Source organism: Papio anubis, chromosome 4 (genome assembly GCF_008728515.1).
Source record: "Papio anubis isolate 15944 chromosome 4, Panubis1.0, whole genome shotgun sequence".
Classification (NCBI taxonomy): domain Eukaryota; kingdom Metazoa; phylum Chordata; class Mammalia; order Primates; family Cercopithecidae; genus Papio; species Papio anubis.
In genome coordinates this window covers 62,828,218-62,855,579 of record NC_044979.1, presented here as the reverse complement: position 1 = coordinate 62,855,579, position 27,362 = coordinate 62,828,218, and positions in this window count along the sequence as shown.

The window sequence follows — 27,362 nt, the reverse complement described above, 5'->3', positions numbered from 1 at the left end:
TACAACGTAAGTCTACAACTAGTAGCTTTCTTAATATTAATATCTTTAACTTTTAAAAATTACACTTAGAAAATACACATATGATTATGACTTACTAAAGAAATACCAAACTTCTAGCCTTTTAAAAATACAGAGCGTGTATGTTTGTGTGTATGCTTAAACTACCCGTTCCATCTGGCTTAGACTCTTTTCTCCAGATCTGTTACAACTGGCCATCAACTTTGACCCTGAGTTGGGATCTAAAAATCACCCCGCCATCTGGCATTCTTTCTAGTCGTGTGCCTAAAATGAGATTTTATAGAGACTCATACTGTAACATCAGTGTAGAACAGGGGCTACTACTTTTTGGTTCAGTTCATTACTAAAAATGTTTTCTCCACCTCATCTTTACACATCCTTTTTTGCATTAATTTTATATTAATAAAGATATATTAATCATGTAAATAATTATTCCTTCATCTATAATTCAAATAGCTTACAGAAAGGTATATTGTTTTGTCTTTTTCTCAACCCTAATACCCAAAAAAACTCAGCATAGTGTTTTCCCAAGACACATTGAACAAATGAATCAATGAATTAGTAACTTGATTTCCCATTTTTGAAAATATCTCTTCTTTTTACCTATATGTTTCTTGTCCAATGAGTCCTAAGTTTAATGTTAGCTCCTATCCAATAACAACCTGAATAATTAAAGTCTGAAATATGCTATCAGGAACAGTAGTATAAATGGTAACATGATGTCTTTTCATTTTTAAGTAAGTTGAGGACCAAATAAATGTAGTTGAATTACATGCTATTTAATTGTCTTTTTACAGATTATGGTAGGTTTACATAGCTATCATTTCTCTTTAAATTGTTGTATAGAGAGCCCAGTCCTGCCAGAAGTATGTAATTTATAATAAACAAATCACATCAAGACAACCAATTAATTAATTTCTAAATCACTCAATTCCAACACAAAACTTGAATTCTACTTCAAAACTAGAAACAACAAAAATACAGTTTGATTTGGGTTTTCATTTTTATTTTTGGTCAAAACACTTAATTCAGTAACTTCAACAATATATTTCATAATCTTGCTATTTGTAGGAATACAAGTCTTACTGGTGAAAGAAGCAAAAAGAAAAAGAAAAAGAGAGAAAGAAAGATCAAACAAACAAGTCGAGAACATACAAGATTATTTAGTTGGGATTTTTAAAAGCCTCTATTTGGTTTCAAATGTTTATAACTAATGTAATTTTATTTTACCTATTTGAAGCAACACAACATTGTTTCAGTTAAATAACATTAGGCTTTTAAAAAGGGGAAAGAAAAATCTAATCTCTACCATGTCCACATGAATTACAATTGCTACATGTATATGTAAGGTTTCCCATACATTTGTTTCATAATCCTCCTCCCCAGGATGACCAGCCAAAGAATTTAAATGTCTTGATGGCTTCAAATCAGCTGACATGCTCAAGAAGTCTTTCCTGGAAAGGCTTCAGTGAGTGGGTATTAAGATTGTCATTCTCGGAAATAAAATTGAAGGCACCAGAGAATGTTCTTTTCCAGCAACTAAGCTTCCACGTGTTCTCAAATTTAACACTAATCTAAAAAAGATCTTCCTCTTGATTTGTACTTACGATAGAAATATTTACATAGCGCCAAGATGTGCGGTAAATCAAGGGTTGCCACAATGTGAAGTATCTCAATGAAAATGGTTGTCCTGCCTTTATAATTTATGTGCATATTTGAGTTATATTTTACTCATAATCACTTCTCTTATGAAATAGGCAACTATTTTTGTAAGGTTTTGTAAAGAAATTTATGTGTGCTTTCTTTCTCAACATAGTCCTATATCCTCTCTTTCTACTTTTTTCCTCTAATAATATGGTAGGTACATTAAGATGTAGAAACTAGAATGCACATTGACCTATAATAGCAAAATTTATATCAGAAGGCTGCCCATTAAGAAGCTTCATTTCTTTGACTACAGTAAAACATTCATCAGTAAAAGCATAGAATTTTCATTGAAATGAAATATTAAATAGTCTGTTGGTTTTTATTCTTCTTATATAAGATCATTGAAAACAAGACTATTTAAATAAAAGTAAAAGCTATAAAAAGTAAAACCTAGAAAATAAAATTCCCTGCCTTTAAAAAATCTAGTAGTACTCTAAATTGTCAATCGAGGTTAGAGTGGAGCATGAGAAGAGAAGATTTTAAATGGCAATTATACAGCCCTGAAAAATGACAACTTTCATATGATAAGGAAATAAGTGTTTCTGTCTGGATCTCACTTCAGAAGATAGAATTTCCCCAATGAACAAATATTCGGTAAGGTAAAGTTGACAGAAGGTTATCATTGAGGCTCAGATTAAAATAGTAAATCTTCTTCTTGTTGGAAAAGCCACAAGAGTACAATTAAATATGTTTCATGAACATGCAAACTCTAAGGAACTAACAAGCTTCAAAGACAATTGACTAGTAGTAATAGTACTAGTTATAGAAGCAATGAAAGTAGTAATAATACCACTAGTAGTACTAACAGTGATAGTTCATGACTAGTATATATAATAAATTAAATGCATTCAGCATACTGTACAAGATCATAAAAGTTATGTAAGAAACCAAATGGTCTAACTCCAAAGTCTGAACTGTTGGTCACTATGCTATACTGCCCCCATTTGTAAGCTAATTGTCAACATTTTGGTGATAAGAGTATAAATATTAACTAAGTTCTTAGAAATATTACATCTTAAAATTTTTTTATAATTATCTCTTAATTATTTTATATCAATATTATGTAGGGTTCAGGTATTTGAGAATGGAAAAAAAGGCACAGTAAGGAAAAAGAAGTCGTCCAAGCAGACAATAGAAACAAAAATAGTAATTTCAAAACCACTTAAAAATTGTGCTAAAGTTGTCTATCTTGAAAAGCTTCTAAACAGAGAATAGAAGACAAACACAAAAAGAAAGGAAACAGACTTACATTCCATTATGGCAGTAAACATGAGCAACTGCTCTCTTTAAATTCATATGGTATTTTACCAGTCATGTTAGTGTATTTACCTGCCTCATTCACAGCTCATTCCACAGCATCTACCACATCTAGAGCTTCTGGGTTTAGAGTGCCTTTTCTAGATGAGAGTGTAAATATTTATATCTGTTATCACATTAATCCACAGCCCTGGACATGACTGGTTACATTAGGATACACATACAACCAACAGGTGGAGGGAGGGATACATGTGCTGAACTGAGCCAATAAGCTTATTTCTCTTAAGAATTTCAAGCACAATAGTCACACAAAAATTAAAATATTTGGTATATATTTAACCAAGGAGATGCAAGATCTCTACTGGAGAATTACAAAACACTGCTGAAAGAAATCATAGATGACACAAACACATGGAAAACCATTCCATACTCATGGATTGTAAGAAAAGATGTGGTTAAAATGACCATACTGCCCAAATAAGTTTACAAATTCAACACAATCCCTATCAAATTACCAACATAATTTTTTACAGAGTTATGAAAAACAAAAAAACCCTAAAGTTCATATGGAACCAAAAAGACCCTGAGTAGCCAAAGTAATCCTAAGCAAAAATAACAATTCTGGAGGCATCACTCTGTTCAAATTCAAATTATACTACAAGGCTAAAGTAATTAAAACAGGATGGTACTAGTACAAAAGTCGACACACAGATTAGTGGAACAGTATAGAGAACACAGATATAAATCCACATATCTACAACCAAGTGATCTTCAACAAAAAGTACAAAAATAAGCAATGGGAAAGGATACCCTATTCAATAAATGGTGATGAGAAAATTGCCTTCTGTAGAATGGCAATTCCTCTGAAGAAGAATGAAACTGGTTCCCTATCTCTTACCATACTCTAAAATTAACATGGATAGCAGACTTAAATGTAAGACCTGAAATTACAAAAGTCCTAGATGAAAACCTAGAGAAAACTCTTCTGGACATTGTCTTAGGCAAAGAATTTATGAAAAAGACCTAAAAAGCAAATGCAACAAAACCAAAAATAAACAAATGGGACTTAATTAAACTAAAAAGTTTCTGCACACCAAAAGAGATAAGCAACATAGTGAATAGACAACCTACAATCTAGAAGACTATGTTTGCAAATTATGGCTCTGAAAAAGAACCGATATCCAGAATCTACAAGGAACTAAAAAACTCCACAAGGAAAAACAAATAACCCCACTAAAAACTGGGCAAAGGACATAAACAGACATTTCTGAAGAAATACAAGTGGCCAACAAACACCTGAAAAAATGCTCGGCATCACTAATCATCAGAGAGATGCAAATCAAAAGCACAGTAAGATGTCATTTTACACCAGTCAGAATGGCTATTACTAGAAAGCACATGGCAGATATTGGCATGGATGTGGAGAAAAAGGAATGTTTCTACATCTTTGGTGGGAATATAAATAAGTTCAATCTCTATGGAAAACAATACGGAGATTTCTCAAAGAACTAAAAATTTGACCCAGCAATCCCACTATTGGGTATAAACCCAAAGGAAAAGAAATTATTATATTAAAAAGACAGTTACAATAGCAAAGTCATGAAACCAACCTAAGTGTCCATAAATGGTTCACTGGATAAAGCAAATGTGGTATACATATATAATACATATACAAATACATATAGATAGATATACATACAGATAGATGATAGATAGATAGGTAGATAGATAGATAGATAGATAGATAGATAGATAGACACCATGGAATACTATACAGCCATGAAAAAGAATAAAATTATGTCCTTTGCAACAACATGGATGGAACTGAAGGTTATTAATCTAAGTGAACTAATTCAGAAACAGAAACCCAAATACCATATGTTCTCACTTATAAGTGGGAGTTAAACAATGGGTACATATGCGCATACAGATGGAAAGAATAGAAAATAGGGATTCCAAAAGAGAAAAAACTGGGAGGGGAGCAAGGGTTAAAAAGTCACCTACTGGATACAGTGTTCACTACTGGGTAATGGGTACACTAGAAGTCCAATCTCACCAGTATGCAATATATCTGTGTAACAAACAAGCACTTGTACCCCTCTTATTCTAAAATAAAAATAAAATTTAAATTTAAAAAATCAAGAACACAGAATATGGTCAACCAATAATGGATGTCAAGCAATCATATACTTTGGGATTATAGCTTTTAGCTTTGAGTTATGTAAAGGCAATAAAGAAACAGAAAGGCCATTCTGCTTACAGAAACAGGAAAGTATAGCACAAAAGCAAAGACAAATGGGAGATGTGTCATCTCTGAAAGACACAGACTAAGTTCAATTCCTGACAGCTTTCCAGTCTGTGAGACCAGTTTCTACTTATTTCCATTCCTCAAATTCAGTGTAGCGTTTTCTACACTGAAAGTCCCTACCTGGTGTTTCCTTAAAAGAGTCACGAATCCTTGAAATTTAAATTGCCTTGAGTAGAAAAAAATAAGAGTAGTGTGGCAATCACCATTTCTAGTTAGAAGATCGCTTGACTTTAAATTCAACTACGGAAGAGTGAGACATGAAAATGTCTTGCTCCATGTAAGACTGCTTTATTACAAATAAGCAAACTTAGAATCGGCTCCTTTTGGTGTTAACTCTGATGAGATGTTTTCTAAACCAGGTCTCCTTGTTCAGTAGCTGAAACCTGGGAGGTGTCACAGCATGACCTCAGGCTTCTGATCAAAAGAATAACTGGAAAGTAAACGATGAGATAATTGGGGGTTTTTCAGTGTTCCCAAAAAAAAAAAAAAAAAAAACTCACACTGTAATTAAATACAAATGTATCCAAGTTATTTTCTTAAAATATGTCCCATTATGCTTTTTCAAAGTTGAATATGTTTTTAGATTGGTGACTTTAGCCCATTTCAGTCTACACTACAGAGTAATGATAATTTGTCTTTTATTTCCACAGGAAAAAAATATTATAAAACTTTAAAACTCATTCTGTTAACATTTATTGAATGCCTAACCTCAGCTTGGTGTCAGGAATTCAATGAAAAATAAAATATATTTCCAGTATAAATGTAGCTTATAATTTAGTGGGGTGAAATTCTGAAGTACAGAAAAAATGTTAAACATTTAAATATGTTTTAAAACTTGATAATAACTTGTTAACATTTGCTAAGGATTATGCTATACTCAGGTTAAGAGTTTTAAGCAAAATGTAAAATGCTATCTACTAAGTTGAGATGATGAATCTTTTATTAAAACTATTTTTGTAAAATATTCTACCTAATGAACACTAAATACAAAATAAATTAGTCTCATAATTTAATGATGTACTTAATGAAATACATTAAATTGTAATAAAAAAATCCTAGTGTCAGACAAAAAATATTTAAAACATTATTCTCCTTATTAAGGTAATTCATTATTCTCTTAATAGGTTAAATAGTGAAATACATAATTTAGGATTCTGTACTCAATCACAGATTACATTGTGTGAAGACAAATATCCAACATTAATTTAGCACAAAGAATAATTAATTAGCCATTTACTCATATTCAGTTCATGAACACTTAATGCAGATGCTTAATAAAAAATTGTTCAATAAAGGAATAACTCAAGAGTAAGCATCGTAAACCTGTTTTCCATATTATGCCATACAAAAAGTAGAAAAAAGCTGGATTTTGAAATTTATAATTGTGATCATTTTTTATTAAGTCCTATTAATAATGTTTTTATATTCTTGAGGGCTAATTATATTTTGGGGAAAGAGAAACCAATATAAATAATTATTCTATTTTTTGTCCTTTACTTTCTTACTTTGCTTTAGGAAAGTGATGGTTAATATAACATCACCATATACAGGGAAGGTACATAATTTAAAATAAACATTTCATGTAGTGGCATATGGAACTATTTCATGAATGACCCTGGTAAAATTTCGGAACTCAATAAATAAAGAACAAATATGCTTTTCTCTCTGTCTCTCTCTCATGCCAGCTTAAATTAGAAGGGCATGAATTCTTACTAAAAAAGAGCAAACAAATTTATGCTAGATGTCTTTGATATTAAACAAATTGTTACAATTATTTCAAAAGAGAAATCCTTAATTTTCAGACATACTTGAGCCAATCAGGGGACATAATTAAAACCAAATGCAAAGCAATTCATTCTGCTTTCTGAAATATGTAGGTTGTTTAGGTGCATCAGCAGAAATGAGAGAGGAAAACATATAGAAAACTATGGTTTTTGGCAGAGGTGAATTTAGAGAATTACATTTAGATGTAAAAATAATCTCACAAAGTAAACCAAGAACTTCCTCACACTTCTAAAATCTATGAACATTTCATAACATTTTCTGTTTCTCAACAAAAGTGTACTGTTTTTAAATTATAATTCATGCTCATTTTAAATGGAACTTATAAGTAACCACACATCACCCTTCCATTTCTTCTAACAATAGTGAATTGAATTTCTGTATGAAGTGATACTCTTCCCGCACTACCTGAGGAGTTCTTACATTTGCCTGAGTTTCACTTCTCAACACTTATTCCATATTATTGCGCCAAACCTTACTTATGCTTGAAGATAAAATATAAAAATTACAATCTAGGAAATAACTTTGTAAATATTAAAATCATAATTTAAAATCTTCCCATAAAGAAAAGTCTAGACCCAGTTGTCTTCAATGATAAATTTCTCTAAATATTAAAGGAATATATAAGTTTTATAAAACTAGAGAATAGAAAAGAAGAAATAATTCTCAGTTCGTTCTTGCATCTAGCATAATCACCATACCAATGTGAGGTATGAACTTTACAAGAATGGGAAATTATAACACTTCTCATGTACATACATACAACAATCAAAAACAAAATATTCACATTGTATATATCTCACTATGTCCCAGAGGGAGTTGTTTTATAAATTTGAAATTAATTATAGTTACAAAGACAATCAATATAAATTACCACATTAACAATAGGGGCTAAAAATATATGACCATCTCCAGAGGCAGAAGAGATATTTGATGAAATTCAACACATATTTATAATAAATATTCTCAAGCAACTAGACATTAAAAAAATCTTCTTTGATTTAATCATAAAGGGCCATCTACCAAAAAATCTAGAGCTAGTATAATTCTAAAAGGTGAAATATGTAATACTTTCTTTTTAAAGTTGAAAAAAGGACAATGATATCTACTCTCATCACTTTTTTTCAATTTTTACCAAAAGGCCTATCCAATGCAATACAAAGAAAATAAGTAAACCTATAAAGATTGAAAGGAAGGAACATTATTTTCATCATATGTCTACAACATTCGAAAGACTCTATAAAAATACTAGTATTGGCCAGGTGTGGTGGCTCACGCCTATAATCCCAGCACTTTGGGAGGCCAAGGTGGGTGCATCACCTGAGACCAGGAGTTCGAGACCAACCTGGCCAACAAGGTGAAACACTGTCTCTACTAAAAATACAAAAAATTAGTCAGGCGCGGTGGCGGGCGCCTATAATCCCAGCTACTCAGGAGGCTGAGGCAGGAGAATAGCTTGAACCTGGAGGCGGAGGCTACAGTAAGCCAAGATTGTACCATTGCCCTCCAGCCTGGGCAACAAGAGCAAAACTCTGTCACAAAAGATAAATAAATAAAAATAGTAGTATTAAAAAGTGAATTTACTCAGCAACTTGGATGGAATTGGAGATCATTATTCTAAGTGAAGTAACTCAGGAATGGAAAACCACACATATGTTCTCACTCTTAAATGGAAGCTAAGCTATGAGTATGCAAAGGCATAAGAATGATACAATGGACTTTGGGGACTCTGAGGAAAGTTTGGGAAGGGGTTGAGGGATAAAATAATACAAATTGGGTACAGTGTACTCTGCTCACACAATGGGTGCACCAAAATCTCAGAAATCGCCACTAAAGAGCTTAGTCATGTAACCAAACACCAGCTGTTCCCCAAAACTGTATTGAAATAATAATAATAAAAAGAACCAAAGAAATAAAGTATGCATTGTTAAGGTTGTCAAAAGTGAATTTAGAAAAGTTGCTGAATGCCTGGTCAACAGCAAACTAGAATTAAATATATATATATATATATATCATCAAAAAATCAAATGTGTTAGATCTTTTTGAGAGGAATGTGATAGATCTCTGCTGAGATAATTTTTAAAAACCCATAAGTAAATAAAGATATTTTCCTGTTGATGGATTGGAAAACTCAATCCTGCGCTTCCAAATTGATCTACAGCTTCAATGAAAGAACAATCCAAATCCTGGGATGCTTTTTTCTTGCGGAAATGGAAATACTCTCTAAAACCATGTAGAAATACAAAGGACCTAGATTAGGCAATACCAACTTCAAAACGAAAATTTAAAAAGCAGAACTTAGCCATATTTCAACACATACACTAAAGCAACAATTAAGACAGCTGGGTGGATATTTGTGCAAGGATGGGTGCTTGATTTGCACTACTGCAATTAGAAAAGAAATGATGGTCTTTTCAATAAATGATGCTAGAACAATTGGTTATCCATTAAAAAAAGATTTCTACCTCATACCATAATTAAAATGTGAAAGTTAAAAAATATATATATTCTTTAAGAAAACATAGGAGAATATCTTCAGGGCTTTGTGATAGACAATTTCTTTTCGTATGTATGTATGTATGTATGTATGTATGTATGTATTTTGAGACGAAGTCTCACTCTGTCTATCGCAAGGCTGGAGTGCAGTGGCGAGATCTCGGCTCACTGCATGCTCCACCTCCCGGGTTCACGTCATTCTCCTGCCTCAGCCTCCCCTAGTAGCTGGGACTACAGGCGCCCGCCACCATGCTCAGCTAATTTTTGCATTTTTAGTAGAGATGGGATTTCACCGTGTTAGCCAGGATGATCTCGATCTCCTGACCTCGTGATCCCCCCATCTGGGTCTCCCAAAGTGTTGGGATTACAGACGTGAGCCACTGTGCCTGGCCGACAATTAATTTCTTATATAAGTTACTAAAAACATGGACTTTGGAAAACCGTTAGTACATGTACCATGCACTAACACGACACGTAAAATGAACAAACAACAAAAAAACTCAATTGTCCTTAATTGAGGGCAATCCAGGCTCAATCTAACCATAAGCATCTATATTTGGATTATTATTCAGAAATAATCAGTATTTTTCTGAAATTTGGATGGTTTACAACAACCGTCACGGTTCATAAGAACAAATTTGAGCTGTCACCGTGGATTGTAGAACCTACCACAATTTTTTCAAAATGACCTTTACTAACACAGTATGAAGAACATGGAAATTTAAAGTGTATAAAGTTAAATACCCTAATATTTAATATATATTAAATGAAATGTGTAAAGTTAAATGTACTTAAATAGCCTAATAGCCTATGACCAATTCGGCATATATATATGTACACATATACTTCATTCACACAATATACACTTCTCTACTTCTATATAAAAATAAAATTTAAATCACGCTGACTATATAATTTACATAGAGGAGTGAATTAGAAATTGAGTCAAAAAGTAAAATTTTCAACCAAGATTTACACATTTCACCCTAAATCTCAGATGATTTGATCCCCAGTTTTATGTTACTAGAAAAAAAAGATTTAAATATTATTTCAATAAGGTAATAATTCAGACATTTTAAATATTTTCTTGTTATTCACTCCATCTCAGAATTCTACATTGTTCACATTTCTTTTCAACAAAAAACAATGCTTGGATTTACTCGGCAGCAATTTCAAGCCTTATCACTTGGATCATTAGTTATGTGCCAATGGTTATTAGAAATTTTGAGAGTGTTTCTGCACCTGCATACCTGTTTCTTACAAGTTAAAAGGGAGAAAAGCAGAGAATAATGGCGCATTGAAAGAATTCATTGATGTTATCATGCTCAGCAGAAGATCTGACATCTGTGATGAAAGACTGAACATTTTCAAATTGTGAGGTCATGTTGGGGGAATGCTAGATATCAGGGCAAAGTTAACACACACCAACAAATTATCATCTATGTAAGGTATATAATGTATCAGTTACATTATAAGGATGAATTCTATAAATTACTGAGCTTGAGAATCTTATTTTTGAAAATTACTTTTATATTTATTATAATCAGATATGTGAAATCAAAGTTCAAAAGTGACTTTATCTTTTTGATGTATGAATTAATTTTATTTACAAATGTTGTTTTCTACTTTTAGAAGTATATTTTTGAAATAGGCAACATATTCCCTACATCATTTTTTCAGGGACCACAAAAATTGATGTGTGATTATAAGGCATAATATAAACTACAAATTCTAACATTTTGAGACATTTTAATTTTTAGTAAATTTCAAACTTTAAAATAGCAAATAACATTAAATCATAAGTAGGTGAAAGGAGAAAATGTTATTTTTATTTTTGTTGAGTAAATCTGGGAAATTTCTTATTAACGATTATTAAATTTAAAGGAATTTTCAACAGTTACTGGACTTATTCTTTTGATTGTGGGCTCAATACATACATGTGTCTTAATTATCCCTGTTTGCTGATTTTCATAACCACTAATTTGAAATTTTCCTCCAGCCTGACATTAAAAACCTCATACATTTTTTTCTGTAAAATAAAAGTAACCTTTTTTTTTTTTTTTTTTACAAGAGGAAGGAAATAAAATCTGCTTGGAGTACTGAATGATCTTTTTCAAGTTTGAATTCGTATTTGTAAGAGGACAATCAGGCCTTTATAGGTCATAAATATAATGCTGTCCTCTACTTCATCCAGCCTCCACTCCAGTCCAAGGTCTGTCTTTGCCTAGTTAACAAAGAGGGGAAAGAGGACCTTTTACTCATAACCCCTTTGAGAAGCCACTTTAACGTCAATTCTTCAAGTCATAGGCCTTTTTATTTACTGCCACCCTACAGTGATCCCAGACCTTGAAACTACTAGAGGCAACGAATGTAATGAGATGGTGGCTACTCAGCAGACAGTGGAAAACCAGTTGATAGTGAATCATCCATATTTCCCCGCAGATAGTGGAAATCCAGTTGATAGCGAATCATCTATATTTCCCCGCAGAGAGTGGAAACCCAGTGGATAGAGAATCATCTATATTTCCGCAGAAAACCCGCGGAGGAGAACACCATATCGCATAGTGGAAACCCAGTGGCTATAATCATCTATATCGCAGATATAGGTGAAAACCAGTTGATAGCGAATCATCTATATTTCCCCGCAGATTGTGGAAACCCAGTTGACAGTGAAACATCTATATTTCCGTGATAGTGGAAACCCAGTTGATAGCTTAATCATCTATTTCCCTGGTAGATAGTGGAAAACCCAGCGATAGCGTGACCATCTACATTCCCTGCAGATAGTGGAAACCCAGTTGACAGCGAATCATCTGTATTTCCCGTGTACTCAGTTGTTTCAATCCTTGCTTTGCTTTTCAAAGAGGATTACCAAAAAGAGGAGAAAACTTAAAGCTGACATCTAATGACAGAAGACATTTTGCTTACTCCAAAAAGGAGGTTACAAACCAGCCGTTATGAGATATAGCTGATCTGAAAACTGTGTTGTTATTTTGATATAATTTACAGGAAAATCCAGATTTCCAACTGTTTTTGTAAAATAATTATCAGAGAGCACTCAGCCAGTAGATGTGTGTGGGTGGCAGCATTAGGCTGGAGCTGAATGGATTCCTCCTGTTATGGACTGAATGCTTAACGTTCTCCCCAAAATTCATACTCTGAAGCCCTAACTCCCATTGAAATGGTATTTGGACATGAAGCCTTTGGGAGGTAATTAGGTTGAGGTCATGAATGTAGACCCCTCAGGATGGAATAATGCACTTTTAAGAACAGAATGACAGAAAATGTCTCTCTTTCTTCCTCTCTCTTCATGTGTTTGCCCTGAGAAAAGGCCACGTGAGGACATAGCAAGAAGGTTGCTGCCTACAACCCAGGAAATGGGACCTCACCAGGAACTGAATCTGCCGGCTTGGACCTTAATCTTGGACTTCCCAGTCTCCATAACTTGAGAAATCTAATTCTGTTGTTTCAGCCACCCTGTCTATGGCATTTGTTGCAGCAGCTGAGCAAAGTAAGCCACCCACTTAAACAAAAAATGTGCCTTCTCATTTTTCTACCACTCACACTAACTATGCAGACACCCTTCCACCTGGCAGCTAGATTCACTTCTGTTGCCTGCCTCACCTGGGAGGCACCTGGGTTGGCAGTGTCTGGATTAAGGGGAGGTTAAACTCTCTCAATGGGCATTCTCACTGCTGACTCCCTGCTGCATGCCTCATACTCTTCAGCTCTAGCATTCTGCTCTTCACTCAGCAATTAGAAGCCTCCTTCCAAGAGGAATTGGTCTTACCCCGTGCCCATCAATAATTCCATTATTTCATGGGTAGTGCACTTCCCTAATTCTGAGATACTCCTTTAAAACTAACACCAGAGCTGGAGTTCCACAAAACATGCATAATAATGTTTGAAAAACAGAATGTCAAAGTCTAGGGTATCTGGCTGCTCTTAGTCTCCCCATAAAGTACAGCAAGGGCTTGATCCCTTCAAAACAGTTTTATTTAAAGATCTCCCTCCCAATGGGAGATTAGACGTACCCATTTATTATTCCAGGCATCCACAGTGTAGTTGTTCAAACACACACACACACACACACACACACACACACACACACATTTACATACACTCTTTTCAAGAGAAAAAAATACTCATTTTTAAAAGACAACGTAATTTTAATACAAAATGAAAAAGAAGCAAATAGATTTCTTATAACTTACAAGCTGCCTCTTTTCCCCAAAGGTTATTCATTTATGTTTTAGAGTTATGCTTAGTGTCCTTTTTCAGGCCTAAAAGAACAAGAGAGTAGATAAATTTCTGAAGTATGATACTCTTAGCGATCTCTTTCTGCATATACAAAGGAAGGCTTTGAAATAAACATCTTAATTATGACTCAATTGTTCTTTTAACAAAGAGTTTTCCTTTTCTCAATTTCTGTCCTGGAGAAGTCAACAAATATCATTTTCCAAGTTACATAAATATATTAAGATGAATAAAAATATTTAATTTGTTTTTAAAATGAATAATAATTGTGTATATTGGGGTACAATGTGGCATTTTGACCTGTTCACCAGCAATGTAAGAAAAATGATATTACTACTAGTTGCTTTGAAAATTTTAAGTAATAAAATACAATCATTAGGTATCTTTTTAGTATATTTTAATTTTTAAAATTATATATTGACAAATTATCATTATATATGTTTATGGGGTAAAAAGTGATATTATGATATTTGAATACAATGTGTAATATATTATTAAATCAAACTAAGCAACTTAAGTATCACCCGAAATATCTGACATATTTTGTGATGAGAACATTTGAGACATACTCTCTAAGCAATATTGAAATGTACAGTTATAGAACCAACTTAAGTTTTATCCATCAATGAAATAATGGATAAAGAAAATGTGGTATATATCCACAATAGAATACTACTCAGCCTGAAAAGAAGAAGAAATTCTGTTATTTGCGACAACATAAATGGAATTGGAGACATTATGCTAAGTGAAATGAGCCAAACTCAGAAAGACAAATACCATATGTTCTCACTTATATGTAGAATATAAAAATTTAACTCATAGAAGCACAGAGCAGAATGGTGAATAAAGTTAATAACAGTATTTGTAATAATTGTTGATCAACATTTGAAATTTACATTTCTTGAGCAAATTATTATTTTCTTTTGCTACAAGTACTTTTCCATTTATTTTCATTTACTTCTAGAATACTTACTGAACAAATACAGTGTTAAAACATGTTGATTCAAATATAAATAAATTATAATATTTTACCTATAGTTGCTCACTATAAAATTGAAGATATTCTATGTACATAAATTTTTAAAATATAAAATGATTAAAATGATTGGCAATAGGAACTAATACTTTTTAAACTCGAATGTACATACAAATCATCTGAAGATTTTGTCACATGTGATGCTGACTAATATATCTGAACATCTGGATTCTAACAAGCTCCTAGCTGATGAGTAGCAAGGATATATGCATGTGCTTTAGGACAGATAAATGGGAGTGGCATAACTACCAAAATCGAACTGTCTTTCAAAGGATTAGTAAGATTTTACCACATAGAGAATATGGAGAAAGGTATTTCTTTTTTTTTTTTTTTTTTTTTTTTTTTTGGAGACAGAGCCTCGTTCTCTTGTTCAGGCTGGAGTGCAGTGGTTCTTTTTCTTCTTTTGATTTTTGGTAGAGAGGGGGTTTCACTGTATTAGCCAGGAGGGTCTCGATCTTCTGACCTCGTGATCCACCCGCCTCGGCTTCTCAAAGTGCTGGGATTACAGGCGTAAGCCACTGCGCCCCGCTGAGAAAGGTATTTTTTCAGGGTAAACAACAAACACAGACCTAGATAGAAGTTCAAAAAGCAAAGGAGCTCCTAAGAGCAAGTATTCCAAGTGCAACTCAACCTTATCACACAGGGCACAGCAAGTGGGTATCACAGGGTCCCTTACCCCTGGGTGGACTTGAGAAGTGGAGGAATGCGTTCCTTCATCTTCACATTCATTTCTTCCTTCTCTACATTCTCTCCCTGTCCCTCACCCCTACTCTTATTTTGTGTCTCCTTTAAAAAAAAAAAAAAAAAGGTATTTTTAAAAAGTTTTCCTAACCAGAAGCATATATGACAGACATTTGGAGATTGGCATGCTTCCTGCAATCAAAGGAAAAAGGCTATTCTTATAGAAAAAATGTATAATAAGTTTATAGAGTGCTGAAAGAAATTTATAGGTTTTCTATACTTCAGAAGTGAACTTCTCGACACTCTCTACTAAGTCTTGCTTTATTTCCCTTCAGATTATAAGGCAGATAATATATGTGTTTTGTGATGAAAACTGGGGGATATCCTGAGACTTTGCTGAAGTTACTTACCAATTTAAGAAGCTTTTGGGCTGAGACAATGGGGTTTTCTAGATATAGGATCATGTCATCTGCAAGCAATGACAAATTTGACTTCCTCTCTTCCTATTTGAATACCCTTTATTTCTTTATCTTGTCTGATTGCCCTGGCCAGAACTTCTGATACTATTTTGAATAGGAGTAGTGAGATGTGATGGTTAATTGAGTGTCAACTTGATTGGATTGAAGGATGCAAAATATTGCTCCTGGGTGTGTCTGTGAGGGTGTTGCCAAAGGAGATTAACATTTGAGTCAGTGAACTGGGAAAAGCAGACCCACCCTTAATCTGGGTGGGCACCATCTATTCAGCTGCCAGCATGGCCAGAATAAAATCAGGCAGAAGAAAGTGAAAAGACTAAACTGACTTAGCCTGCAGTCTACATCTTTCTCCCATGCTGGATGCTTCCTGCGCTCGAACATCAGACTCCAAGTTCTTCAGCTTTGGGACTTGGACTGGCTTCCTTGCTCCTCAGCTTACAGACAGCCTATTATGAGACTGTACCTTGTGATCCTGTGAGTCAATGCTCCCTAATAAACTCTTCTTTATGTATCCTATTAGTGCTGTCCCTCTAGAGAACCCTGACTAATATAGAGGACATCCTTGTCTTGCGCTGGTTTTCAAGGAGAATGCTTCCAGCTTTTGCCCATTCAGGTTGATATTAGCTCTGGGTTTGTCATAAATGGCTCTTCTTATTTTGAGGTATGTTCCTTCAATAACTAGTTTATTGAGTGTTTTTAACAGAAGGAATGTTGATTTTATGAAAGGCCTTTTCTGCGTCCATTGGGATAATCATGTGATTTTTGTCTTTAGATCTATTTATGTGATGAATTGCATTTATTGACTTGTGTATGTTAAATCAGTCTTGCGTCCCATGGATGAAGGCAACTTGATCGTGGGACAAGCTTTTTGATATGCTGCTATATTCAGTTTGCCAGTATTTTATTGAGAATTTTTGCATTGATTTGCATCAGGAATATTGGTCTGAAGTTTTCTTTCTTTGTTGTAGCTCTGTCAGGTTTTGGCATCAGGATGATGCTGGCTTCATAGAATGAGTTAGGGAGGAGTCCCTTCTTTTCCATCATTCGGAATAGTTTCAGAAGAAAGAGTATTAGCTTCTCTTTGTATTTCTGGTAGAATACAACTGTAAATCCATCTGGTCCTGGGCTTTTTTTGGTTGGTAGGTTATTTATTCCTGCCTCAATTTCAGAACTTGTTATTGGTCTATTCAGGGATTCAGCTTCTTCCTGGTTCAGTATAAATACACTAGAAAAAAATCTAGGCAATCATTCAAGACATAGGCACAGGCAAAGATTTCATGACTAAAACACCAAAAGCAACTGCAACAAAAGCAAAAGTTGATAAATGGAATTCAATTAAACTAAAGAGCTTCTACACAGCAAAAGAAACTATCATCAGGGCAAACAGGCAACCTACAGAATGGGAGAAAAATTTTGCAATCTATCCATCTGACAAAGATTTAGCATCCAAAATCCACAAAGAACTGAAACAAATTTACAAGAAACACCAAATGACCCCATTAAAAAGTAGGCAAAGAACATGAACAGACACTTCTCAAAAGAAGACATTCCTATGGCCAACAAGCATATGAACAAAAGCTCAACATCACTGTATTAGTCTGTTTTCATGCTGCTGATAAAGACATACCACAGCCTAGGCAATTTACAAAAGAAAGAGATTTTTTGGACTTACAGTTCCACATGGCTGGGGAGGGCCTCACAATCATGGCAGAAAGCAAGGAGGAGCAAGTCACATCTTACATGGATGGCAGCAGGCAAAAAAAAAAAAAGAGTTTGTGTAGAGCAACTCCTGTTTTTAAAACCATTAGATATCGTGAGACCCATTCACTATCACAACAACAGCACAGGAGAGACTTGCCCTCATAATTAAGTCATCTCCCACTGGGTCCCTCCCACAACATTATAGGAGCTACAAGATGAGATGTGGGTGAGAACACAGAGCAAAACCATATCAATAACTGATCATTAGAGAAATGCAAATCAAAACTACAATGAGATACCATCTCACACTAGTCAGAATGCTGATTATTAAAAAGTCAAGAAACAATAGATGTGGAGAAATAGGAATACTTTTACAGTGTTGGTGAGAGCATAAATTAGTTTAACCATTGTAAAAGATGGTGTGGCAATTCCCCAAAGGTCATTAATATATCTCATTAATGGATATATATCCAAAGGAAAATAAATCATTCTATTACAAAGATACATGCACATGTATGTTCACTGCAGCACTATTCACAATAGCAAAGACATGAAATTAACCCAAATGCCCATCAACGATAGACTAGATTAAAAAAATATGGTACATATATACTATGGAATACTGTGCAGCCATGAAAAGGAACAACATCATGTTCTTTTCAGGGACATGAATGGAGCTGGAAGCCACTATCTTCAGCAAATTAACAAAGAAACAGAAAACCAAACACCACATGTTCTCACTTATAAGTGCGAGCTGAATAATGATACATGGACACAGAGATGGGAACAATATACCCTGAGACCTGTTGGGGGGTGGGGTAGGGGGAGGAAGAGTATTAGGAAAAATAGCTGATGCATGTGTTTCTATCCCTGTAATAAAAAGTAGTTGTAATAAAATTCTTAATTGTTTTCTAAAGGAATTTTCCCAAGGTATTCTAATTTTCTGGTGAATCCCTTGTAATCATCCCCCACTTCAAAAATTAGTATTTTTAAAATTATTTTCTGAAAAACCTTCATTCCCCTCTTTCTGGCTACCTTCCTTCCTTCTTCTCCCTTTTTCCTTCTTTCTTTGACAAAATAATAATAATAGCATATGGCTTTGTTCCATGATCTTCACTTTCTTATTTTCAATTTAAATTTTCATTTTAGATACTGGGGATACATGTGCAGGTTTGTTACATAAGTATATTGCATCCCGGTAGTGAGTATAGTACCCATTAGGTAGCTTTTCACCCCACTCACACTTCCCCTTCCACCCTGTAGGAGTCTGCAGTGTCTATTTTTCCCATGTTTATATCCATGCATGCTCAATGTTTAGCTCCCACTTATAAGAGAGAACATGCAATATTTGATTTTCTGTTCCTGCACTAATTGGCTTAGGATTATGGCCTCCAGCTCCATCATTCTGACTGGTGTGAGATGGTGTCTCATTGCAGTTTTGATTTGCATTTCCCTGATGATTGGTGATGATCTCCTTTTCTCATGTTTGTTGGATGTTTGCATGTCTTCTTTTGAGAAATATCTGTTCATGTCTCTTGCCCAATTTTAATGGGAGTATTTATTTATTCCTGTTGAATTGTGTAAGTTCCTTATAGATTTTGAATATGAGACCTTTGTTGGGTGCACAGTTTGTTATGTTTTCTCTCATTCTGTATGTTATCTGTTTATTTATAGTTCTTTTGCTGTGCAGAAAATCTTTAGTTTAAGTCCCACTTGTCAATTTTTGGTTTTGTTGCAATTGCTTTTGGGGATTTAGCCGAAAATTCTTTGCCAAAGTTGATGTTTTTACAGTTTTGGGCTTTACATTTAAGTCTTTAATCCATCTTGAGTTACGGTATAAGGAAGGGGTCCAGATTCATTCTTTAGCACATGGCTAGCCAGTTATCCCGGAACCATTTATCCTCAATGACAGTTTTCGCTGGCCTTGTTGAAGATCAAACAGTTGTAGTTATGCAGCTTTATTTCTGAGATTTCTATTCTGTTCCATTGGTCAGTGTGTTTGCAGTCAAGTGGTGTGGTGCCTCCAGCTTTATTCTTTTTACTTAGGATGGTTTCGGCTCTTCAGGCCCTTTTTTGGTTCTATACAAAGTTAGTTTTTTGTTTTTTTTTTTTAATTTGTTGAAGAATGATGTTGGTACTTTGATAGTAGTATTGAATTTGTAAATTATTTTGGCCATTATGGCCATTTTAATGACATTGATACTTTGAATCCATGAGCATGGAATGTTTTTTCATTTATTTATCTGTGTGTGTGTGTGTGTGTGTCTGTGTGTGTGTGTGTGTGTGTGTCTCATCGCTGATTTCTGTCAGAAGTGTTATGTAGTTTTTTCTCTGTAGTGATATTTCACCTTTTTGGTTAGAAGTAGTCCTAGGTTTTTGGTTTTGGTTTTTGTTTTTATTGGTGGCTATTGTAAATGAGACTGCGTTCTTGATTTGACTCTCAACCTAGATGTTATTGGTGTATAGAAGTATTAATGATATTTTTAAAATTGATTTAATATCCTGAAACCTTACTAAAATCACTTATCAGTTCTAGATGCCTTTTGGCAGAGTCCCTAGGGTTTTCTAGGTATAAAATAATATGATCAATGAAGAGAGATAGTTTGACTTCTTCTTTTCATATTTGGGTGACTTTTTTTTTCCTCTTTCCTGATTGCTCTGGCTGGGACTTTCTCTTTATTTTCTTTACTTTTGCACATTACATTTATCTGTGTTTAAAAAAAAATAATTGGCTTCAGGCCGGGCTCGGTGGCTCAAGCCTGTAATCCCAGCACTTTGGGAGGCCAAGACGGGCGGATCACGAGGTCAGGAGATCAAGACCATCCTGGCTAACACGTGGTCCCCCGCCTCTACTAAAAATACAAAAATCTTAGCCACAGGTGGCGTGGCTCTGTAGTCCCAGCTACTTGGGAGGCTGAGGCAGGGAGAATGGCTACATGCAACCCTGGGAGGCCGGAGCTTGCAGTGAGTTGATCCCGCCACTGCACTCCAGCATGGGCTTTACAGAGCGAGATTCCTACTTCAAAAAAAAAAAAAAAAAAAAAAAAAAAAAAATTGGCTTCAAAATTTTTGTGTGAAGGTAACATAATTGAATTAACTATTTTAGGACTAACATTATTGTTGTATTCTCTTATTTTAAATAACTATGCAAAAACAATTATAAAAGTACATGTTTTGGGAGAACTCATTGAAGGGTCATTAAAAGCCCATAAAATATAAGTAGTTTTATTCAGACGGGCAGAGCTTCTTGTAGAAAGGGTGCAAAATTAAGCTTTTATCAGAATTGTGTTTGTTAGGTTGCCTGTTTTGCCATCTTCTATTTTATTTTATTTTATTTTATTTTATTTTATTTTATTTTGAGATTGGATATGACTGTATCACCCAGATTGCAGTGCAGTGGCACAAGTATAGCAAACTGTTGCCTTGAACTCTTGGTCTCAACCAATTCTCCCTCCTCAGCCTCCTGAGTAGCTGGAACTATAGGTGTATGCCATCATGCCATCTTCTAATCACACTATATATTTTTCACTGTAATTTTTTGTAATTTGCCTTATATTTTTTGATTATTGGTAACATTGTATATTTATATACAGTTATTAGTTATTTGTATTTCTTTAGTTAATTGTCTTATCTCTTGCTTAGTAATATTTACTATTTTTGTTTTCTGATTTATAGGATATAATATTTATATATTAAAATGCATTTATTTTTGTTATTTTCATTGTTTCTCAGAATAACATGTCCTTCTGATCTCTAAAGTCGTTAATAATTTATCTAAATTTTGGACATTTATTCACTATGTATTATAACTTTTTAGCATGTAAATTTGGCAAGTAGACAGACATCTAGTATGTAAATGTACTAAGTGTATGACTTGATTTTTTTCCCCAAATGACAAATACATTAGCACTGTTTGGTGGATGTTCAACAGATCCTCTACGGGTATGTAGCAATCCCACTCCCCTTGCCCCATCAGGTGTCAGTACATACCCATGCAAACATGTACACACACAGTCACACAAGAATTAACTAGAATTAACACACACAGAGGCCCTTTTCCATGCAGTATCTTCTTTCTCATTGGTTTGCCTTGTCAATTTTTTTTTTACCAAAATGTCACATGTCACTGTTTTATTTATTGTAATTTTACTAGACACTTTAATTCCCAGTAGAATAAGTTACTGCACATTACTCTTCTTTGCAGGCGATTACATTATTGCACCCTGTATTTGTGAAGACACTGCAAGTTGTGAAATAGGGAAATTAAGTCAACCTCGGATAAGCAATAAAAAGGGATTTATTGGTGTTTTCAGTTGGGAATCCCAAGTTTAAATCATGTCTTTAGGTTCTCAGTCATCTGTCTGTCTCCTAGACCTCACCCGATAAGTTGGACTCATTCCCTCTTCTGACTTACTTGAAGCCATGGAAGTCTATGACCTCTGACAGATCCAGGCTTACATCAGTGCAGGTAGTCAAGATAATATCTCTTTCTCAATGTTTTTGTATAAAAGCTCAAAGTTTTTTCAGATTTCTGTGTCAATCATTGTGGTTTGAAGGATAAAAAACATTTTTATTGGCCAAGCCTTAGTTAAAATCGGGGATACTTCTAAAATTGGGGATAGAGTTTAGTGATTGGGGCCTCACTAGAGCATTATTTTCAGAAAAAAATTAAGAAGGAATCTAGCAAAACAAAAACAATAGATGGCCAGGCTAGTCTCGAACTCCTGGCCTCAAGTGATCTGCCTGCCTCGGCCTCCCAATGTGGTGGGATTACAGAGATAAGCCATGATGCTCAGCCAGTATTTTACTTTATTTGGCACAAAGTTGTTATTTTGAATGAAGTAATTTTGCATACAAAAGTAGAAAGCTAGAATATAGAAAATAATTTTGCTTCATATTCAGCATTTATTTCTTTCTTGCTGTTCTGGTGAGATTTGTAAAATATATATATATAAATAAATCATAATGGCTCTAGAATAATGTAGCAAATATTTCACTTTTGTGAAATAAAATATATAAATTAATGTTAACAGTTAACTCGAATGAAGTGCCAAATAAGAGTATCATCATATGAACTGATTTAAAATAATACCACCAAGAGAAGACACACACATACAGAAACAAAATTGAGAGCAGTATGTACAATATACACTTTGGTAAAATACCATATTGTGCCTTTGTGCATGGAGACGTTTGCAAATGATGTATATAACTTCACCATAAGTTTCTGTGCAATTGAAACCAAATGCATCTGCTTCCTAGAAGATAACTTTAAAAAGTCACTTTACAGTAAAGGGATGTTATGAGAACATGACTGAAAGTAAATCTTGGGTTTTAGAAGATTTCATATTTGCTAGTTTAAATTTAATTTCTGTAGTACTTAGACATGTCTCTTATATTATTTAAAATAAGTAAAACATTTACATTAAGAAGAAAAAAAACTCTAGTTTTAGTTTTACCTTTCACTTAGAATTGAAAAATCCCATTCACTATTATATAAGTTTTACATACTGCATTCTAAATTTACATAATGGAAACTAGGATGCATACATGCACAACTATTAACTAATTTTTAAAATAGCTACAAATTAATGACTTTTTCTGTTTTTTTTTTCTTTTTTAATTTCTCACTTTTTAACAGACTTTCAGTTTGTTCACCACTTAAATTATTATCGGGCTGGAAGCCAAGTTTGGTCTCAAAGAGCCTGAGGGCCGGAGACGGAGTGGGATGAAACAGCACACGGTGGGAAACCCCGCTCTACTAAAAAATACAAAATCCAGCCGGGCGAGGTGCCAGTCCCAGCTACTGCTGAGGCAGGAGAATGAAGGCCCCTGGGAGGCGGAGCTTGCAGTGAGCCGAGATCCGTCGCCAGACGCCTAATAGCCGGTGATTCGCCTCAAAAAAAAAAAAAAGAAAGTGTTCTTACTATTTCACCTGATGTGTAATAACACTAAATGAGAAAGTGATGATGATGATGTAAGGAGATGCCCAAAAACAAATCTAATCATCGATTCCTGTTATTTTATTTATTTATTTATTTTATTTTGAGACGGAGTCTCTTTGTCGCCCAGGCTGGAGTGCAGTGAAGCACTGGCTACACTGCAAGCGCCAGCCCCGGTTCACGACATTCTCCTGCCTCAGCCTCCCGTAGCTGGGACTAGAGGCACCCGCCACCACGCCGGGTTAATTTTGTATTTTTAGTAGAGATAGGTTTCACCAGAAAGAATAGATGGTCTCATCTCCTGACTCGTGATCCGCCTGCCTCGCCTCCTGAGCAAAGTGTTGGGATTACAGCCACCGCGCCCCGCCAGATTCTGTTATTTTTAAAGCTTATCCTTCTATGCCTTCTCTACTGCAATTTCTCCAGAGATTTCTCTCTGGATTCTAAAGGATTTGAAGAAGCTAAATTCCCACCCCGCCTCACCCCCCCAACCTCTTTCGACTCTCATCAAGATTCTTGGTTTGTAAAGAAGTCAACGAAATAAAAACTCCTACCAATTCTTAAAATGTGCTTTATTTAGGCTCTTCGTGAAATCCAGGATGAATTTAAAGGCACAGAAGCAAGATAGGCAATTTAAAAGAAAAGGTATATTAGCACACATTTAGACAAAAGTGTATGATTAGGTAGAGACACGGGAATTCTCTTCAGCATTTAAGTGCTATAATGTGGAAAAAGGGATGAAAAAAGTTTTGAATTGCTTCACAAAGAATAAATAAAACCAGAAGATCAGATAAGCATAGCCAACATAATGAAGGTGTTCGTTAACAATAAGAGTTGTTTCTGACCCAAGTGGTTGCTAATTTATTGGATATTTTCAAAAGGAATGCACAGGGAATAAACTGTGTTGAATGATATCTAAATTCACATTAGATCTGCGATCATGGTGACTAAGCCTTTAGTGCACCAAAAGAGAGTCTTAAATTCTTTTCTAAAGCTATATTGTGTAACACAGTTCACAGTATTTTGTTAAAAGTTACTATTTGATGATTTGGAATGTAAAGCCAAAACTCTCACAAAAGAAAAAACATTATACATAATCTCTTATAAAATTGGCTTTTTTACCATTATGGAAAATAGTATGGAGTTTCCTCAAAAAAATTAAAAATAGAACTACCATATGATCCAGCAATTCCACTACAAGGTATTTATTTAAAGAAAATGAAATCAGTATGTCAAGCGGTATCGACACTTCCATGTTCATTGCAGCATAGCCAAAAAATGAAATCAACCTAAATGTCTATCAACAGGTGAATGAATAAAGAAAACATGGTATACATACACAATGGAATTATATATATGCCATTGTGGTATATATACCACATTTTATTGCTATTCAGCAATAAAAAATGAAATCCCATCACTTGGGACAACATGGATGAACCTGGATAACATTATGTGAAGTGAAATAAGCCAGACACAGAAAGACAAATAGTTCATGATCACACACATACTTGGAATCTAGAAAAAGTTGGTCTCATAGAAGTAAAGAATAGCCATTACCAGAATCTAGGGTGGATGGGTGGCAGTGAATAAGAAGAGGTTGGTCAATGGGTACAATGTTACAATTGATACAGTATACATTCTGGTGTTCTATTACACAGCAGGGTGAAAATAGTTAACAATATTTATTGTATAATTTAAAATAGCTAGAAGAGAGAATTCTGAATGTTCTTATCACAAAGAAATGATAAATATTTGAGGTGACCAATTTGTTAAATATCCTGATTTGATCATTATACAATGTATCACATTGTACCCCATAAATATATACAATTATTATGTGCCAATTAAAAATAAAATAAAACACAAAATACCACAAGTTTCATAGCTGTGCATCAAATATAATTTAAAATATAAAATATAATTGTGATTTTAAAAATCAGTTCTGATACAGTTAATGTCAGTGTCATTTTATGCTGTTGTCTTGTTTCATTCTGTTTTCTTCTGAAACAATGAGGAAAAAGCCATTCCATCATATAATTTCTATATTGGCAATAAATTATAAACATTATTCTAGAATACACATAAGAGCAAAGTTAAGAAATGAATAACATGTATACTATTCAACAATTCAAAAAGTTAGGGAACAGATGAAAATATGAAAAACCTTAATCTATAACATCTTAGAGAGATCCAATACCACAGAAATAACAGCACTAAAAATCTACCTTTTTCATTTAATTTTATTTATTAAATTTGTTTTATAAAAAGTTTAACATTCATTGTATTTATTTGTCTTGAGTGTCAAAAAGCAAATACCATAAAGTATTTCTATAAGGTCATAATTTAAAAATTACAGAGGCAGGGTTTTAAGAGCACATACCATTTAATGAATGATAAATTAGTTATTATTACTTTTTTAAATAGACAGGTCTCACTATGTCATTAAGTCTAGAGTTCAGTGGTGAGGTCACGGCTCACTGCAACCTCGACATCCCCAGGCCCAGGTGATCCTCCTACCTCAACCTCCAAGCAGCTAGGACTACAGACACACACCAGCACTCCTGGATAATTATTTGTGTATTTTGTAGAGACTGGGTCTCTCTATGTTGTCCAGGCTGGCCTCTAACTCCTGGGCTCAAGCAATCCTCCATCCCAAAGTGCTCATTATAGGCGTGAGCCACTGCACACAGCAGGTTGACTTTTATGACTTCCTTGTTAACAGAAAGCAAGAAATCTTGTCACAGAACCATCTTTAAATGCATGAAAATAACCACATGCAAATAAATCATGTTTATTTTATTTTGATGCTCTCTTGGTTGGATGAGTTACACCATCCTGCATAGTCTCTCACTGTTCAGACAGGTAAAGGCAATTTACCTCTGACCATGGCTTTATTTCTTCATTTACAAATCAATGGCAATTTATTTTTAAAAATTAATTGAAAGATGTTATCCTTAACACTTGACTATAAGGTAATCTCTGATTGAGAATTTTGTTAATAATTTCAAAATGTGTAAAAGAAAATAAAAATTTAATTAGAATGCAAGTCCAAATTGTGATATCTCCTCATCCTGTAATTATTTGAAGGCTTTGATAGTGAGAACAACGAAGATTCACAGAATTGGTTATATTGCATAAGAAAATATTGGAAAAGCCCAGAAGTATGGTAGAAATAATTCTGAGTAGAGGATAAAGATATTTGGGTTTCAGTCTTGTCTGTAGAACAAGTAACTGTGATTTTGAAAGTCGTTTCATTTAGTTGTTAAATTTTATAACGTCGTAAAATGAGAGATTTACTAGATAAGTCATTTTCAAACTTGTTTTTTCTATGAAATCCTATGGCAGCCACCAAGGTGTACCACCCATGTCTTTCTTCCAGAAAGATCTATCTTTCTTTCTTTCTTTCTTTTCTTTCTTTTCTTTCTTTCTTTCTTTCTTTTCTTTTCTTCTTTCTTATCTTTTCTTTTTTCTTTTTAAGTTTTATTTTAGGGTCCAGGGCATGACCGCAGAGGTTTGTTATATTAGTAACTGTTACAGGTTTCAGCTATCATTTCCTCACCCAGATATTAATCCAGACTGAACTAACAGTACCTGCACTCAAACTGGTTCATAAAATGGATCTCTCACTGAAGCAAGATCCATGGTTCAAGAGTTCCTTTTCCTCACTCCATAATACGTAACTGAACCAAGCACATCAG